We start from the raw sequence: 14880 nt of genomic DNA, 5'->3' as shown, positions 1-14880 counted from the left end.
GTTCGAGTTTTATTCTCAGTAGAAACGAGGTCAAACGCATCCGCTCCTCGAACGTTACAACGAAACGCCCACTTCGTGGAAGATGTTATGCCGCAGCACGAGCGAAATAATCGAAATCAAGATCATCAACTCTTTAATGAAACTTTTACCGGTGATGTCAGGGAAATATAGGTCAAAGTATAACGAAAGAGAGTGCAGAACACCGTCCAGGTACTATACAAGTTTTCCACTTGAAATGTTTCCACCAAAACCGTAGATAACATACCGACTTCCACTTCAACCCTTAACGAAATCAGTTCGCTCGAGTATTAGTTTAACCCATTGACATATTAATCTTTTCACGTTGAACGTTCCTCTATATATATATATCAGAGTGGAGTGAAATGTAGGGGCAAAAACTTGTACGATTTACGACATTCTTCTTTCAAATATTAAATGAACGTATGTATATGAAGCATATGAATGAAGGTATTTTTCAAAATACGTCTTACAGTCGAGTGACAAACAAATATATTGTAGTATACTTTCACTCTTATTTTTCATATTTCTTACGAACACTGTAGGAGCTATTTCGAGAAATTCATTCGCGAAAAGAGGAGATATTTTTCGAGAAAAGGCTCCTGGACTTATAAACTATACAGATCTAAAGGTTTAATTCTAATTAAATTGTTCTTAACTTTCAGAATTTCTTCTTAATTTTCCGATCGATATACTCGCAACGTGAAACCACCCTAACGTCTGAAAGCAGTTGGCAGAGTGTTCATAGCAATAGCAATAGTCGAAGCATATTCGTCGACATTTGAAGTAACGAACAGAGCAACGTTATCAAACATGTGTGTGTGTGTGGATTCTTTGAAGCGCGTACTTTATCGCGGTTGGTAGTCGGGACAGTCGGTGGTTTTCGCGAGAATGCTCGAAGGTTCGTATCGTTTCAACGTGGTTGGTTAGATAGCGACGAAAGCGAACGGGTACTGCCGGCATTCTATGTAATTAACGACTATCCATCCTCTCCGTAATTATGAAGCCGAGGTCGTTAATGAAATCTCTACAAGCAGTAGCTCGCGTGGAAACGAAGCGGCATGCGAATGAGTCTGTCAAGAAGACTGACGACCGATGTGTACGTACATCATTGTAACGATGTAATTATACGATTCCCTTTGACATATGTCGTCCGTCGACTCCGCGTGACTCGTAATCCTCGAACTGACGTCTGTCATTTTGTTAAATGCGTTCGGCTTTCTGCGAAACCGTTTTTCCGGTCTGATTTGCCAAACGAAGGAACGATCCTCTTTTCAACGGATGATCAAAAGCGAATAGCCTTCGCGTTGCTTTATATAAGCTCGAGTAGGTGTTTGGTTCGCTTGTGTAGCCACGTATTGGGATGATTGAGAAACCAAAATGCCAGCAGGCTTTCGTTTCTTAATAGAGAATGCCGCTCGAGTTTGAATGAACGCTTTGGAAAACTCGAACAGACCGATACGAGAGTACGGCCAATCGATAACGCCCGTTTCTTTATATCTCGACGTTTCCATTAAATATCCCATAATTGGCGCGATTTCGTGTATCGACCAGCCACGTAATCACGTTTGTTTGCGTTTCGTGGAAATTTTATTTCAACCGCCCGCGTTTCATTGCTACCGATCTCCGAATGTGATTAGCGTTTCCTGGTTATAGCCGTTTTCCATTGGACCGGAGACTGGCCATCGTAATTTAGAATAATTCTCAGTCGTGATACATGGAAATAACACGATTGAAAGTACCATTCGCGCGGCGCCACGCACGGCCGAATTATATCGCCTCGTAAAGTATCGGTAATTTATCGAGCAATATTACGTTCCAGAGTTGGAATCGTTTCGAAGCTCTTCTCGAAGCAAAATGTAGGGAGCGGAGCGATGGAGAATGGGAAGAGAAGAAGAAAGCTTCTAGTCTCGTTCGAATGGAAAGGGGGACGCGATAAATTCGATTCCCATATTCGTCATCGCGTTTAATAGACGAAATTCCGCGGCGTGTTTCGAGTTTCCATTTCATTGAAAACCGATATCGATGCATGGTCTCGAGCCGACAGGCTTGCTCTATCCTGTATCGTGTACCAACATCGACTTTCTGTTAAGGTGCTCTTGTGTTGTCGTCTAGTTGTTCGAGTACCACTTGCGCCTTGATTACGTTCGAGCGGAAAAAGCCAATACCGCCGAGCATTCGCTGTTTTTCTCGCGGTTTCTTCGGGAAAAGGATGGAGCATTTTTTTACAGCGCCGTTGCTTTCAATATTTAATCACCAGCGTGCTTCTATCTCTTTCGAAAAAGAAAAGCGAATTCCCTCGTTGTTCGATAATCAGCAAGCGGTATTTAGTTCGATACTTTCAATTTAACGTGCACGGTGGTTAATGACAGAGCCTTCTTGCGAAGAATAACTTTATGTACGCTGGGTATTATTTGTTCTTTCCTTTTTTTTTTTTTTTTCGTTCGGAAGCTTAAGTAATCCGCTTCGCTTTTTGTAAATTTTTTTAGTTTCGTTACTTAGGTACGCGATTAACAAGTTCGGTTTTCGTAAGAAAGTGGTATAAATGATGTAATAAAGTCTGATGAATCTAGAAAAATAATATTTGCAACATCGTATTAATCTACTTTTCAATTTCCGGAGTTGATCAACTTTCAGAACGATTTATAGAGTGACTCGCATATAAGTCAAATAAATTCGGTTAGTAAAGTAATTAATTCATGAAAAGTCTCGTGTCTCTTTTCTCTTTATAACACAGAATTTTAAAACACATTTCTGATAATTGGAGCACTGTATACATAGAACAGCTTTCAACTTCTTACTTCGAGCAATGGTAGCAAACTGAATTAAATTGAATTTGACGTAAGAACTTTATATATTCTATTTATACGCTTACTATTTCATATCATTTTTTAAAAATTACAGAAACATTTCTAGACTCTCGCAAATTCCTATACAACTACGTGTAAATCTCGTTTCTCTTTCGTTTGCGAACAAAGTCGTTTCTACTATACATTAAAAATTGATCTTCCTTCTATCATAGACAAAAATAAAAATATACGTGCTTTGTTTATTTATACATTTTTATCTGGAGTGTTTAAAAAACAAAGAAATCTCTGCAGAGTATCACAAATATTTTAATACAATTAGGCGCACAATATCGTATAATAAATCCATGATCTTTCATTACAATCACAAAAATCGATTCCAACGCAACTCACGATCAGACTTCTGTAATAGAGAAAAACCTTAGAATAGAGACGACTCGTTCAAGCTGCGATTCGATGAAAGCGAGAACGTGGCGAACGTAACGAACACGGCTCACGAATTTCGATTTTTATCGCTCAAATGCCATGCTGTGCGACGAGTCGATCTATCAAACTCATCGGTGACAGGTTCGTCCGATATTACCGTAACGCTTCTTTTCTTGGTCATTTCCATTGAATTCGTTTTCCCTTTGGTATCCTCATTCTTAGCGGAATTCGACGGGATGGCGTGTATAATGCGGTTCACGACCCCGATATCATTCGGTGCGGAGCGAACACGAATGAGAGGGGGGCTCCTTCGAGCAATCCTAGAACTCGGTAAAAACTAAGATTACTATGCAATGCAATCAGCGGCGTACCAGGGTTCTTTCAGATTAAAACACAGCTCGGGATTACAGGTCGAAACTATTGTTTTGCCAGGAGCCGTACCGAGGCAGATTGTGTGACCGCGACGCGAATATTTCAGAGCAAAAAAAGTTCGAGTAGAACACGGTGTTCTAAAGGGAGAAAGTCGAGATCGAAAGAAAATTCCACGGTCAGTTTCGCGGGTTGCGGGCACGTCGTCAACGATTCAACACGCTTGGCCGCTTATTTGCGGACGCAGTCGGCCACGTTTGAACTCTATCAGGCATTTGCATATTCGCCGGTCATTTTTACAAAAGTCACGAAACTGCGGCAGGGATCGTACTCGCGGAACGATACGCCCGTTACCACTTGTTGAAGCGACGATAATATTAGTTTTGCGGTTATTCGCGCCGGCAACTATGCTGTTGATAAAACATATTTATCTGCAGCCTGTGCCCACGGTATGGATCCCATTGTTTTCTGTTTTCCTTTGCGTTTATTTTTCGCATTTTCGCTGAGCTTGCATCGCTTGCTGGCAGAAATTTTTCGGTTTTTCGCTCGTTTTGTGAACAATTCGAAAGCGGAATGGATAACAGGAAATTTGCGAATTATTCAATTGAAATGGAACGAAATGTTTAAATTCGTCTACCTTCGAATATTCCAGCGTCGAGTTCTCAAATCTTCCAACTTTTTATATTCGCGAATTTTCAAATTTTTCAAAAATATTCGGAATTCCAGGATTTCCAGCGTTATAGCGTTCTAAATCCGAAACTTTTTCGCTCAGAAAATTTATCATTCCCCAATTTCCCGGTGTAAGGAGCCACTTCATCCAATTACAAGTCGCAATGTTTCGTCTAAAATAATTTCCACAGTTTCGAGATACTCGCCGCGAGTCTAATAAGCTTGAAGTGCGTTTTTTTGAAAACAGTCTCGTAACCAAAAATTGGTCGAGTTTCTGCGAAAAATGTATCATCACGGTGACGACACTCGTGCACGTGAAAATTGAAGTGTACACGAGCGGTTCAAGTTGCTAGACTACTCGTTAACTTTATCCCGTTTTCGGGCTGGACGGTGGAAACGTTGCTCTCTCGTCGAGAAACGAAGAAATTCCCTTCGAAATTACTGCCGCGTCTTCACCGCTCGGAATTTTATCACTAGCTGCCGCGCACCAGGTTCGAATTAATGGTTATTTTATTCATACGAGTCGGTCTGGTTCCTTTTGTTCCGCCTGTATTTCGTAGTCCGATTGTCCGCGACAGAAATTCGTGATTAATCGCTTCGGTTCTTATCTACGCGAAGTCCGATTCAAACGATGACAGAAAAACCGCCGGTACTTTCTTCCATTCAATTTTCGCTCCGGTTTCATTCATTATCCCTCCGCGGAATGCATCGTAAATAACATTTTTCCTTTGAAAGAAGTATATTAGCACGAACTGTAAGAAACATCATTAAGAGCGCTACGTCGGATACCGGATCATTTCGAAGTTCTAACGAATGATTCGCCAAACTCTTGTCTTGTTCTTTCTTCCAGCCAGCTTTCATTTACCATGAATAAGCCGGGAAGAAAAATAGCATCGAGAAGTATATACAAAGGGAACCGTAAAAGGGAATCATTCTTTACAGGTGCTTGATACGTCATCCATTATCAAAAATCAAGATGCAATCATGCTTTGAAAAATATTCCATCACACTGAAATATTAATGAGAGTCGCAAATTATTTTGTACCTCGATGATACATACAGCGCAGCTACAATTAGCTAAACAACTTTGATAAGCTGGAACGAACGAATCGAAAAGACAAATGTACAATCCTGTAAAAAGGACTGTTCTCTAAATGTTACGTCGGTCGATTTTTTACCTAAACCAGGCCACACACCGCGGGCAAGATAGCAGCCAGATGTCTTCAGATCTTTACTGCGTACCCTCGATAGTCTCAAGTACCCTCCATAAATCTCAGGAATTTTCTAGTTAAGGTCCTTCAGACCGAACAAATATTCTTTCACTGAATTGTTTTCTGAAGTTTATTACCCACAACGGGTTGACACGGGAAAGTTGGTTTTTCTCGCGTATGAAGCCTCCCACTAGCAACTTTATCTCGAGGGTGGTTAGCTTCCGTCCTCACCCACCTATTTCCCTCATTCTCCTAGTCATCAACAAATCCGATGGTCCCGTGCGTCAGACACACCTATCCTTAGCTTTCCTCCATCACTGCATCGTCACCGAATTTCACTGATTTTCCATCTTTCAAACAGTCAACATCTTTTGACCGGATTTCCACCCTTAGATCAGTCACTTACTTAACTTATACATACGCACCAGCGTAACTATCTTCTTTACAAAGTTGTTGGAATAAACTGTGATTTATGACTTGTTATATCAGTGTCATATTTAATTTAACTACCTCTATTATCCTAATCGAAATAGGGGATCGATCATTTCGTGGCGTCGATTATCTAATCGTGACGGGAATTTACGACTCCCGTTGACGTGCTTCCTCGCGATCGCGTCTCTCCGCGAGTGGCCGAAACACTAAACATGTTTGATATACACGGTCCACTGTTAAAATCGCAACATCAAACTGAAGAATAAATTTCAGAAAACTATTATCTTCAAAATTTAGGACAATTTAATTCGTTTCATGAACAAGTAGAGAGAAACGTTAATGAGGTCAGTAGATCACAGATTATTCAGTTGAAAAGAGATTTCCAAAGATATTATCTCGGGAAACATAATTTATTTGACGAATTGTTTAAGGGAAAGGTAATAAGGGTAGATCACAGATTACGTGGTATCTCGGTAACGCGTTAAACGTAGACACAATTAGCGAGGGAAGTTTGATGGGCAGGAATGTGAGAAAAGGGAGAATCTACTGAGTGGGCAGATCGAGAGATGGCCAGAGGCAGGGTGTAGGCTAATGCATAAACAATGCGCCGTTTATCCACGTTGGGGATGCAAGCTCAATGAATAATAAACTAGCCTACAGACACGCGGGATAGATAGACCGGTTCTGGTACGGAGCACGGCGTTGCCCTGGTGGGAGGATTATCGACGAAAAAGTGCCTTTGCTTGTGCACACGATGACCCCAGCAGGATGTGAATATTATTGCTTTCAAGATTTCATCCCCCTATACGCGCCATTTAAGCTATATCCAGTGTCGTCGATAAATTCCACGAGACTTTGCGCGTGGAGCCCATACAGATGCGTACAATTGTCTGCGACAATGGTGAAAATGAGAATGATATCGGATCAGGGATTTATGTTATGGATGACTTATGTATTTATTTATAGGGTGCTTTAGCAAATAACGTTTATACGTGAAATCGATGTTCGGCGTTATGGATAAAACGTGTATACGGGAAAAAAGTGTTCGAATTTAACACGCTTTTTTCCAAATTCAATTTTCATCTCGTACGATGCTTGTATACTAAAGTAATGCTAAAGTATTCATAGGATATTATTTATTAAGAGATAAGTTTCTGTGATTTTATGTTATGAAATTTTACGTATTAGGTTGTCCGAAAAGTTTCTTTCGTTTTATAAGGAAATAATAGACGCACGATGTTTTTTGTTTTATATTAGTTTATCGAATTATGCACGAACATAATAATAGAAATATAACGAAATGGATCATGCCTAATTCGATGAAATTATATAAAACAGAAATTGTTGTTTATCTATTATCGCCTTATGAAACGAAAGAAATTTTTCGGACAACCTAATACGCGCATAAGCACATCGATAGTTTAGAGGTACGTGGACAGTTAATTTTTGACAGAATGTAATTTAGTTAGAAAGCTAGGGAATATCAGAGGGAAACCGAGTACGGGAGATTTCATTTCTTGTTGGAGCTGTCGTGGCATATTATGACACAGTGTAATTTATCTACGAAAGTTAATACGTAATTTAAAAGTTGGCATCTGTAAGTGTGGAACGTTATGCAGCATTTTTGTTATTTAGAGAATTTATTACCTTCGTCGCTCGTTTTACTAGCGAACTATGAATAACGTAGAGCAGATTTTTTCAAATTAATTGCAATATGTTATCGATAAGGTTTTTATTATTATTGATAGATGAATAATTTACGTTTCATATGATACATGAGTCTTAGTCGTCTCGTTCATCAATCCCATGCATTGAAAATTTGTATTGTTAATAGAAATCGACTAAAATATACTTATGAGCGTTACATCAGTATCATGAGCATGATCTAAAAGTACTTGTACATATACAAATCCACATCGTGACTCTAAATAACAGACAATACTAAAGAGAATTATATAGCAAAATGTAACTATACGAGTTGTGGAAAACAATTAGTAGAAATGCATCTGAAAGTTACATTTAACTCTCCGCGATCTTTTCGACGTATTCAACGTATTCATCGGTGGCAACGTCGTTATATGTCAAAGAACAAAGCAAGCGACGCGGAATGACTTTATCAACATTGTGCTACGGTCATAATTACACTGATATATGAACCTTAGCGCAAAACACCGCGTTAAATTACGTCAAACGAATAACAGTTTGGCAGCAGTTGCCGAAAGAATCGCTTTATATTTCCGCCGGGTATCGGTCCTCCGCCTCGTGTTCTTCGAGAAAATGTCTCGACAATTTTCAACGTTTTAATGAAACAAACTCTCCTTTGCTTTTCTCTTATTTTTCCTTCTTGTTGCCGAAGGAACAATTTACCGACTGGAAACGAAGAAGGGGAGCGAAACTCGCGGCGAGATTACTCGGTTGACGGACCGTTTAGCCGTTTGAATTACCTCCAACAAATATTTATCAAGTTTTACAGAATTCATTATCTCGACAAGGAAGCTCGAAGCACGCAAAAGCTCGGACGGTTTAATTGTGTAAAACCGGCGAATTACGGGGAATAAGTCAGTGGCGGGAAGCGAATACGCGGATAATTAAAACGACTCGGGCAGGAGGGAAATGTGACGTAACCGGTTTTAAATTTCCGCCGATTCTAATTCCAGCCATTCATTTTTCCCGTATTAACATATTCCGTGGTTCGCCGTAACTGTTACATGGCCGGATGAATTGTTGTTTGCGGCTGCATTTCGGAAAAATTTACCGCGGTTTAACCGTCGCTTTAGCGTTCCTTCGCGTTAAGCTCGCGTCCCCGCACTGTCGCAACTCCTATAGCGTTCTGCCAGCTGCGCAAAACAATTTCAATTTGCCCGCCGCACGCGAACACACCGTGTAAAAAGCGTGCACGCTTAATTTCACCGTAGTGTCGCGCGCTATCTCGTTTGCCCGTTTTGTCAGCGAAAACTGCATCGCCCATCCGATGCACGTAACGCGCACTCCATCAGCGCAGTTCGTGGCTAAGTCGGTTACGCCTCCGCTGGCAAAAAGGTGTGACTTACGTGGAACAAGTGATTATCGCTTTATCGTGACCGAAACTGTCGTCAGAATGGAATTTATCAGACGCGCCGTAGATAATAAACGGCCAGGCGAAGGGAAGATTGGGATTAACGAAGAATTTATGCTATTCCGGGTTTTTAGTGGAACGTTTAACCCTTTTGTTCGAGAGACGTTAGTTGAATAGCTATGTAGGCACATAGAAGTAGGAATAGGAGTAGGTACTGGTGGATAATAGTTAAGGTTTAAGTTTGCCGAATTGTTGAATTCATTTGGAATTAAGACGTAGCAAACATTCATTTTGAACGTTCATCATGGATGTACGTCTCTGTAACGAATTTGTAGAAATCAACAAACAAGTGGACTAAATTACATGATTATGAAAATGCAGAGATATTTATCGATATAGTGCTGCAACAAAATAAATTAAATAATTGCTGGATACATACCTTTTTTTACTACCGGCTAAAGTTATATAATTGTTACATACTTCGTATTTATTAATAATTTGAACAACCAAGGATCTGCTACTTGTCCGATATATCGCAGTTGGAAAAATGAAATCAGATAATTGTTGCATATTATTTGACATTTCGTAGCTAGAAAAAAGTGAAATTTCTGCGGAGGATGTAGTATCTAGAAACCAATCTCATATGTAACAAATAAAGCCACCTTTGAGAACAACGGAGTTAAAAGACAACAAACGATAGTTCAATCGTTATAACTTTGAGAATTTCGCAGAAACATTCAGGATGCTCGAGCGCGGAATACAGTGAGTATGGTAGTTCGAGAAGCGTAGCGCAGTCGTTAGCAAGCGCAGGTTCGAAGACCGTATTATTCTGTAGTTCCTGGAGGATGTAGGAATTTCTCTGGGCAAAATTCTCCGAGGCAAAACATTAAATGTTACAGTATATCCCGTGGTAATTAGTATATACAATATTAATTAATCACGAAAGTAGCGTGAATCTCGCGGGAGGCGAAGATTCCTTGTTGGAACGAACGTGGTGGCGCGGCCACTGGAGATAACAGTCCAATTAAACATTAATAGAACAAGTTGAACGAAATATGAGGGCTCCGTCTCGTTGTTTAATTCGATTGAAAGTTAGTAACACGCGTGTAGGATACGCGCAACTTGCTCGAAGACACAGACCTAACGCGTTTACGCCAAATTAGATAAGGCGGGAAACGTATAGATCTGCTAAGGAAGTTCGTAAATGCGACCACGAAACTAGGCTAAAACGGAGAGGCGAAGGAATAAAAATGCATACTAGTTCGTGATGCAAGATACGAGGGAGAAAAAAAGGATTAGAGAGAAAAAAATAACGGACAACATGGACAGAGATAAAGAAGCAAACGTGAAATAGAAATAGAGAAAGCAGTAGAAATGGGGAAGACGAAGAATAAGAGAGAAAAAGAGAGAGAGAGAGAGAAACGAGAAGGAGAGAGAGTATCGGTGGGAAGGGTTTTCTTTAACCCGATAAAACGTGATCCTCGCTTTATCAAGTTAACGTAATCCACTTATTTTCAACCAACAACTAGGTGGGTTGTGGAGGCCGTCGGATGAAGAACGATCGTGGAATAGCGAGTGTGGGACGAGATTATGCAGGTGTAAAGCCTGCGGCAGAAAATACTGCCTTTTAAATTAATTTCAGGGAATGTTCGTCGTCGTATACAGAAGCGACGAGCTGTTTGTCCCTTCGCCGTGTAATTCCACTCCTCTATATCTCTTTCTCTCTAGCTTTATACCTTGTACGTCTCTTCGTCTCTTCCTCTCTGCCTCCCTCGTCGGTTCTCTAAATTCTGCCCCGCCACACCTCACGGGTTTGCCCAGGCCTTCGTCTATATCACATCCTGCCGGTTGGACCGGTTCCAATTGCGAATTGAACCGTTCGTAACTGTTGAACGTGAATTATGGCGTTTATTTATTCTGCCCTGTCCCTCGTGCCATTCCCCGTTGGCTATCCTGTTCGCAACCATCCATCCTACAACGCCCCCGAAATCAGTGCTTCGCGGACGATGGCACGATTGTGTAACGACGTCGATTTCCCTTGATTATAATCGAATCGGTCAATGGAGGATCGTTGTAAACCAGGCCCTGTTAGGCAACAGATTGAAAACGATAGAAATAAATAATTATTTTTAACGTTGAATCGCGTAACTCCTCGCAGTCGATCGAGAACGACAGCTGAGTGAGATCGATTCATTGCTGCGTTTTGTAGTTCGTCGTTTGCTGGAAACAAGACAAGCGAAAGAAGTGCAGCTTCGATTGGTCGTGATGGATTAGAGCAACCTCGATTGGAAGTGGTCACATCTGCTATACCTTGCTTGGGTAAAACGTCCCGTCTAACATTTTCAAACTGAAAAGGACATCACTCGAGGTTTTATCATCTTGTTTATACCAGTTTCTCCATTTTCTCTTACCTTCTACTCTATTTTTCTTCCTTCGTAATTCAATTAATTATGAAACTAAATGATTTTCAAATTCATCACTCAGACACCACTATCGAGCTTGTACATAATATCGCATGACGTTAGAGAGTGGAATATTTTCCTTTCTCCTGTACTTTCGAAGCTTCTTTCCATCCCTGCGTTCTATTAATAGCATCGCCTGGTGACCGAGGCAAACAAAATATCCATTTTGTCCCTATACTATTCTACTAATTCTCTATCCATATTTGCATAGCATTTTTCTAGCTTGCTCCCATTTCACTCCATTATCAACCGATATACGTACGTCTGTCTAGAAGTACAATTTGCCATCGACATCCTGAACTTTCGCATAACACGCGACCGCGCTGGCAGAGCGAAAATCGAACCAACAGAAGCAACAAAACGTATCATTCGCGCGGGACAGTCGGCGTCGGTGACTTATCGCCACGCGATGTATGCGTAAACATGTACAATCTTCATTACTATACCGCCACCATTATTCCGTATCAGAGCATCGCTGGTCTGCCGCGTGCAAAGTTTCAGACGTTGTCTGAGTAGTTTATGAATACCGCGACACCGGGGTGAGTGTGACCGTGGAGGATGACTGGGGTCGTCTAGATGCCAGTGAAAACGCAGGGGTGGTACCAGGAAGCGTTTATCAACCCTCTGTGCCTGACAAGCGCGCATACAGACGTGGAATATATACAAACGCGGATCTCTCGTCTGCTTCGCAGATATTTCTATACTGCGCAGCAACGTCATCGTGAGGCGTTATAACTCAAATGCCAAGACTCCTTTGACTAGTACGTACTCGCACAACAGATATTACTTTTATACACGTGATACCGCATCAGTTGCTCGAGACAAAGGCAAAACACATATGACGTTTCGAAACAACGGAACGTGGCAATTGTTGGACGAGCACTATGTGCGCTTCAATTTCGTCGCAATGACAGCAATTTTCGATTCCCTCCTCCTTTCCCGCTTTCCATTTCATCCCTATCTTCCGTACAGACCTGCTTTTTTCTGTTTTCTTGCTTTCTCGTAATTTTTTGCTTCACTGGCCCTCGCGGATTCTCCAAACGGAAGGATTAAACGATGAACTTTCGCGAGAGAAGCAGGTTTTTTTGTGATTGTACATTTGAGTTTTTGTACCATTCAACATCTAGAAACGTTGCCCTTGGACGAGTTCCTGGAAACAACCCACGCGATACGATTAGAATCTCCGTTTTCTATTTTTTTCTTTTTTTGTTTTTTAATGTTCAAACGATGTTTTAGAAGAAACATTAGAAAGAAAGAAATGATTAAAATGCAATACCGTGTGCCGCGGTGTATTATGAATTGCTCGACTATCAATTCATCGTGCGGTGATTTGTGATGGAAATTAATTCATGGCAAAGCGGCTAATAAAATTTCCTCAGCGAGATTTCAGGTTTTACAAGGCAGAACCGCGATGAGAGACATGACTGATCGCGGTCGCTGATGTCATTTTATCAATGCATAGCAAGGCGAAAGGACATTGACTAATGATATTACCGCAACGATATTACAGCAACTTATTTGTTATCGAAATTGCCTATTACTTACTCTATTGGACGATATGTCTACCGTCTCGTCGATATCGCCGCGGCCTATAGCAAGCACCAACTCGTCTTGAAGGCTTTCCATCGATTGTGGCCGACGATATTTGTCTTCGTAGAAATGATTCCACTCCTGTTGCTGAGATACTCGAACATAAAATTAACCGCGATAGGCATCCTGCGTGGAAAATTTGTCTTGCCGACCAATTTCGTCTCTGAAAATGAAAGCTCACTCTTAATTACATCGTCGGCTCGGAACGAAAAAATATCTGCCCGTTCGTCAGAGATGGAAATTTTACGAAACGCTCAGAATTTGTGGAAATGAGGTAATGAAGATGTCTCGACGTTGTTTCTTGGAATTTTACCCACCCCCTGTTTCTATTCTATTCCATCGAAACTAAGCAGTTTTCCAGATAACGGTAAGTATGAAAAAGAAAGCGGAAAGAAAGGAAACATGCGGAAATAAAACACGTCTATCTCGATTTATTCGAAAGTTATTCATATTCTATCATAGATAATTCATATTTATATTCGTCATATGTAGATAATGTAGTTGAAATATTACGGAACCAATGGAACGTAAATATAGTTATCAGATCAAACATCCGAATAGCGAATGTATTGTATTTGCGTGGTACGGTGATAATGGCAAAATTGTACGCAAGATCTTAGCAGTGGATAGTACGACACGGATAGTCGTTGATAATATTGGAAATTTCTTTCTTTCATTTTCATAATACTCGGCTAACGAAACAGCTTTGTGTTACGAAGAAGAAGAGATTGGGATTCGTGGAGCCAGGTACGCAAGATCCGATTAATGGCAGTTCATCTCGGTGTAGGTATCGGAGATAGCAATCGCCTGGTGATTAATTTGATCGTTTGTTTCGCGTCACGTACACGCGCATGCATAAATATGCTCACGGACAAACACACAAGTTCGATTTAATTGAAAGGCGAAACGCGTGTCCGGGGCTTCGAAGATATTAATTAGCTTTCAGAGTTAATCGCGTTCTCCATGATGCCTGCCGCGGTGTTCACGGAATCTATGCGTTTTCACACGGTCCGCAGTAATATCTCTGACCGCACTCGATCAACGCAAAGAGGTCGATGACCCCGGCCAGATAAATCATCGAAATCGGCCAGAGAATTCACGAGGTTCGACCGTTCTGCTTTCCGATAATCTCTTCGTGAATCTCGGTCGAAGATAAAGGAGAGAGAGAGAGAGAGAGAGAGAGAAAGAGACGACGGCTATTGGTATGAAACTTGGGGTTTAAAAGATTTATCTATTGACGAGAACTGAATCGATATTAATAACTGATCCGTATCAAAGAAAGCAGAAAGTACTTTCAGTAATTATTATTACATAAGTACTGGCTGGTTGGCGAAGCGAGCGGAGAAATTGCTTTGATATTGCCGGAATTGCCGAATCATTGTGCGGTTGGCTCGTTGAACAATTCTACGAACAGCTCTCTCCCTTAGAGTAGACGTTCGCGTTTGAAATAAGTGATTTGCCATTGCGACGTACAAACGGCTGTGATTTGTACAAATCATCCTTTGAATCCAGCTCGTTACCAAGCTGCTTTGGCAAGTGTATCGCGTATCTGTATATGAAATCAATATACGTGTTTCATTCGAATAACAGTCTGAGCACGCGTGTCATTTCAACGATACTGTGTATCGAATTTAATTGTCCGTTAATTTTCCAGCGACACAAATATTGAAATTATGGGAAGATAAAGGAGAGAGAGAGAGAGAGAGAGATAAAGCGTGAAAGAGAAAAAGCAAGTGCAGGAATAATTTTCGTGTAATAGATTGCAATTTTTGTACTTGAATCTTGTCGCTGTCGCATAATTATTATTCATATTCCATTGTTATTTCACGTCGATGTTTAAT

At 40.8% G+C, this 14880-nt stretch overlaps 1 protein-coding gene across 10 annotated transcripts in view; it reads left to right on the top strand.

The window, feature by feature from the left end:
* The window catches only part of LOC100648766 (basement membrane-specific heparan sulfate proteoglycan core protein), a 249112-nt gene that overhangs the window by 19354 nt on the left and 214878 nt on the right, over positions 1 to 14880 (top strand). The window lies entirely within an intron of this gene.

Source organism: Bombus terrestris, chromosome 13 (genome assembly GCF_910591885.1).
Source record: "Bombus terrestris chromosome 13, iyBomTerr1.2, whole genome shotgun sequence".
Taxonomy (NCBI): domain Eukaryota; kingdom Metazoa; phylum Arthropoda; class Insecta; order Hymenoptera; family Apidae; genus Bombus; species Bombus terrestris.
The sequence above is the reverse complement of the archived record's forward strand: the minus strand, read 5'-3'. Positions and strand labels throughout refer to the sequence as shown.